Source organism: Mustela lutreola, chromosome 3, assembly GCF_030435805.1.
Source record: "Mustela lutreola isolate mMusLut2 chromosome 3, mMusLut2.pri, whole genome shotgun sequence".
NCBI classification, from domain to species: domain Eukaryota; kingdom Metazoa; phylum Chordata; class Mammalia; order Carnivora; family Mustelidae; genus Mustela; species Mustela lutreola.
In genome coordinates, this window is record NC_081292.1 from 182,688,502 (window position 1) to 182,693,665 (window position 5,164).

General features: G+C 45.7%; 1 protein-coding gene across 2 annotated transcripts in view; it reads right to left on the bottom strand.

Moving 5' to 3' along the window:
• Positions 1-1,295, bottom strand: part of TTLL4 (tubulin tyrosine ligase like 4) — a 34,454-nt gene extending 33,159 nt beyond the window's left edge. For both annotated transcript variants that reach the window (XM_059168031.1, XM_059168032.1), the window contains exon 1: positions 1,055-1,295. The gene's annotated coding sequence lies outside the window, so the exon portion shown is untranslated. The remainder of the gene's footprint in view (positions 1-1,054) is intronic.
• Positions 1,296-5,164: the final 3,869 nt, after the last annotated feature.

The following is a 5,164-nucleotide window of genomic DNA, read 5'->3' on the forward strand; positions in this document are numbered from 1 at the left end:
TTTATTCCCAGAAGACACTTGATAATTTTTCAAGGTTCCATTTAGCCCAACCAATAAGCTGTTGGTAACTTTCTCAGCATCAAGCCGGTGGGTCTCATACAGTGTCTCATATTTTTACTGCAAGAAATGAAGGGTGGACAGAATACTGTCTTAAAAAGTCCCCCAGCTACTTGATGATTGGCTAAATCAACAGGTGATGAAGTTGAGAAAGATGTGATCTAGAGTACCTGAGGGAGCAAGGATGACTCCATAAAAGATCAAAACATTTTCTGGATCCAGAGTAAGAATGTGAAGACCAAGGAATAGGGATTGTGTATTTTTCCAAGCAAGTCTGGGTTAACAATGTTTCTAATGTTTTTTCAGAGCACACACCACAAAGTATGGCAAATGTTTGTTTACTTGATTAAAAATCCCCCCTAGACTATAAGCTCCGTGAAGACATGCCTGCTTTGTTCACTGTTGCCACCCCCAGCGCCTTCCACAGTGCCTTGGTTCACTAAATATTTCTCGATGTTTGTAAAAAATTGTTGAGTGAGTGCTTACATAAAGGGATGGATAAATGAGGGGTTAAATTTACAAAATCTCAAATTCTGTTCGAAACTCTACAGTTTAGGAAAGTATTTCTCTATAGCTTCTAAAGATGGGGAAAGAAAAAAGTGGGCATTCATGTTCCGATTCAGCTACGAATTGAGAGGAGCTTGGGCTCCCACTCCGGCGAGAATTTAAACCGCAGCGCGGCGGGAAAGAGGAGGCACGGAGGCCCAGGGTGAGGGGATGCTGCAAGGGTTCGGGCACCCAGAGGCAGGGCTGACTAAATTCACGGGGCGTGGCAGAGAGGGGAGAGGGGTCCCGGGGACGCGTGAGGACCTGACCCGGTGGAAGGCCGCAGCCCCCTCGCCTCCCTGGATGTGGAGAGGTGGCGGGCAGGAAGCGGGGCTGAGGCGGGAGCCGCCGGAAGGCTGGGGACCCGCGCGAAAGGACCGGGGCAAGAGGGAGAGGCGGGAGAGTCGGCGGGCGGACGGTCCCGTTGCCAGGGCTTCGCCGTCGCACTCACCTAGAGGACCCAGCTTCGCTCCGGCTCGGCGCCGGCTCCGCGCTGCTTCCTCCCTCGGCCTGCTGGGCAAGCCGGCGGCCTCAGACGCCCCTAGCAACCACGCACCGCCACGCGACCCGCGCTCCCAGCCGCCGGCGCCGAGGCCGCCTGCCAGGCACTGCGCGCGCCCCCAGCGGACAGACCGAGGGCCTGAAAGGGGCGATCGCGGCGGACGCGCGGGAGGCAGGCGCGCGTAATCTCGGGGGTTGTGGGGCCTGGGAAGGCAGGCCGTCACCGCTCGCGCATGCGCAGTCGCTTCAGTGCGCGTGAGCCTTGAGCGCGGAATTCTGGGAGATGTAGTCCCGAGACAGAAAGCCAGACGCACCCCCGCCACCCATCCATCCACCCATCCACTCATCCCCACCCCCACCCCCACCCCACCACCACCATAAAAGACTACAATCTGGGATTCCAGGATTCTCGCCTTCTCCGGGCCTTGATACCACCTCACCTGAATGGACTCTTTCTTTGGCCATGTCTCAATCCGCTCCTCTAAAATCAAAGAGTTCAGACTTTAAGAAGTTTCTTAGTAGTCCTTTTCAGCAGAAGTCTTTCGAATTTGACCCCAGAAAAGAAGACACCGCCAGATCCGCTATTTCCCTCCAACCAACTTTCCCCTAACTCCAATCTATGCAATAGAGTACTATTACAACCACCTGAAGCTATGGGCTTCAGGTATGTACTTAGGAAACACTAACTCAATTCATCGTCTCCTTAGGCAAGGTAGACCGTGCCCCCGATGTTCAAATGGATTTGAAAATCAAAGGAGAGGGGTGTCTGGGTGGCTTAGTCAGTTAAGCGTCTGCCTTCGGCTGGGGTCATGATATTGGGGTCCTGAATCCAGCCCCACTCACAATCGGGCTCCCTGGTGAGCAGGGAGACTGCTTCTAACTTCTCCCTCTGCCCCGCCCCTGATCACGTGCGCGCACGCTTGCTCTCTCTCACAAATAAATAACCTTTAAAAAAGAGAAAAAGAAAATCGAAAGAGAGCTGAAGGGTAAAAAGGTCTTTTCTAAACAGTAGGCTACAGAAATAAAGGGCACAGTAAAAGGTGGAACTAACCTAGTAAAAACAATCTAGACCAAAGCAAGGAACCTTACTTAATAAGTAATTGATTCCCGCAACAGTATTGGCAGATGCTAAAACCGTTGAAGGACCGATTGGGGGAATTTTACACTGGAAAGATCACCTTTAGATTTTAACCAATCTTAGATCATGAAATGCAGGACAGCTACAAATTATGTTTCCTAATGTGATGCAATTTGAACTATACAATAGGAAGTAGTGTATTTTTGTCAAAAATAGTTGAATCCAGGGGCACCTGGTGGCTCAGTGGGTTAAGCCTCTGCCTTCCGCTCAGGTCATGATCTCAGGGTCCTGGGATCAAGCCCCACATGGGGCTCTCTGCTCAGAAGGGAGCCTGCTTCCCCCTCTCTCTCTGCCTGCCTCTCTGCCTACTTCTGATCTCTCTGTCAAATAAATAAATAAAATCTTAAAAAAGAAAAGTTGAATATGAATCTAATCAAGCTTTGGCTCCAACTTCCAGTTTATAGAAAATAAAGAGAAATAATGACACTGCAAGGAAGCAACTGACGAATCCAGAATGTGGGCCAACGTACAGATGAATGACCTCATTTCTTCAATAATTTGAGTTTTTTTTTAAAGTGAGGTGTTCTAGATTGTGAGAGACTCCAGAGACTATCAAATTCAGTGAGTGGGCCTTGTTTGGATCCTGATTCAAACAAAGCAACTGTAAAAGATATTTTTTGAAACAATGGAGAAATCTGAATGTGGACTGGGGACATTAAGAACAAAGACAGATGTTAAGAAACCATTATTTATTTTGTTATGCATTTGACTGAATGGTGCCCCCCCAAGATATAGCTATATCCTAATTCCAGTAACCTGTAAATATTATATGGTGAAAGGATTTTGAGAGGATTAGAGAATTTTCCTGGATTTTCTGAGTGGGCCCTAAATCCCAAAGCAGGAATCCTTCCTGAGGCCAAGGGAGATGTGACAGAGAGAAGACACAGAAAAGAGGAGGAGGGGGCACTGGGGTGGCTCAGTCAGTTATGTGCCTGCCTTCAGCTCAGGTCACGGTCCCAGGGTCCTGGGATGGAGCCCCACATTAGGCTCCTTTCTCAAAAGGGAGCCTGCTTCTCCCTCTCCCCCTGCCTCCTATTCCCCCTGTTTGTGCTCTCTCTCAAATAAAAATCTTTTAAAAAAGAAAAGAGGAGGCAGCAATGTGACCAAGGAGGCAGAGATTGGACTGATGTGGACACAAGCCAAGGAATGCCTGGAGCCACCAGAAGGTGGAAGAAGTGAGAAGTGGATTCTTCCGTAGAGCCTTCTGAGGGAATGGAGGTCCTTAAGACAGCCTGATTTCAAACTTTTGGCCTCCAGAACTGTGAAAGAAAAAATGTCTCTTATTTTAAGCCATTAAATTTGAGGTAATTTATTGCGGCAGCTACAGGATACTTTGACATTTTGCTTATTTTTTTTTAAATACCCTTATTGGGACACCTGGGTGGCTCAGTGGGTTAAGCCTCTGCCTTTGGCTCATGTCATGATCCCAGGACCCACATCGGGCTTCCTGCTCAGTGGGGAGCCTGCTTCTCTCTCTTCCTCTGTTGATCCCTGTGCTTGTGCTCTCTCTGTCAAATAAATGAAATCTCTTTAAAAAGAAAATACTATTTTTCACATACATTTTTTAGCGATTAGACATGACGCGAGGGGTTTGCTTTTGCTTTAAAATACGGATAGCACTATAGAGGCAATGAGCACATCTAGCACCTAGGTCCTACTTTCTAATACCATTCTCCGTTAAAAAGTACAGAGGCTCCTTGAAGAAATGGCTGATTCCAGGATGGGGGTAAGAAATATACAAGATGAGTCTGAAGCATTTTGTGGTATCAGAAAGAAAAATCACATTAGTGGGAGTGTCACAGGAGCTAACTGAAAGAACTCCCAATGACCAAAGCTGGAAAAATTTGAGCAAGAAAATTGAATAAAGTAGTAGTGGTTTATAACCAAAAGTATAAAACAAATATCCATGAGTCCCTAGTATAAATAAATGGTTCAATATGTCATTGATGTAGCAGAGACACAAATTTCCTGTGCAGAATAAATCCAAATAAAGTATAGAGATACTCAGCCCTCAAGAAGGGGAAGCATAACTCTCCATTCCTTAAGTAGGGGCTGTGAAAAGTGACTTCTTTCCAAGAGCACAGTAAGGAAAGGCAGAAAGGGTAGAGTAGGGCAAAAGTAGTTAATAAGAGAAAAATCTGACAAACACTACTTCAGCCAGGTGATCAAGGTCAACATCAACAGTCAGAAATCAGATACATAACACACGGCTTGGACAGGATATGAAAATGGCACTTTACTTTTGTGATCTTCCTCCCCAAAACCCATAATCCAGTCTAGCCATGAGAAACATCAAATAAATTCCAATAGAGGGCATCCTACAAAATACCTGACCAATGCTTCTCAAAATTGACAAATTCATCAAAATAAGAAACTTCTGAGAAATTATTGTAGTCAGGGGAGCCTAAGGAGACAACTAAATGTAACGTGTACTGAGATCATGGCACAGAAAAGGAAATCACGTAAAAACAAAAACAAAAAACAAAACAAACAAAAAAACAAGGAAATCTGAATAAATTACAGGCTTTGGTTAATAGGATATCAGTATCCGTTCACTGATTACAACAAATGTATCATAATAATGTAAGATGTTAATAATAAGGGAAAACTGTGTAGAGGAGAGGTATAGCATATGAATTCTCTCTACTATCTGCTCAACTTTTCTGTAAATCTAAAACTGTTCTAAGATATAAATTTTTTTTTTTAAAAAGCCTACATCAGGGGCGCCTGGGTGGCTCAGTTGGTTGGACGACTGCCTTCAGCTCAGGTCATGATCCTGGAGTCCCGGGATCGAGTCCCACATCGGGCTCCCAGCTCCATGGGGAGTCTGCTTCTCCCTCTGACCTCCTCGCTCATGTTCTCTTTCACTGTCTCTCTCTCAAATAAATAAATAAAAAAAATTAAAAAAAAAAAAAAAAAATA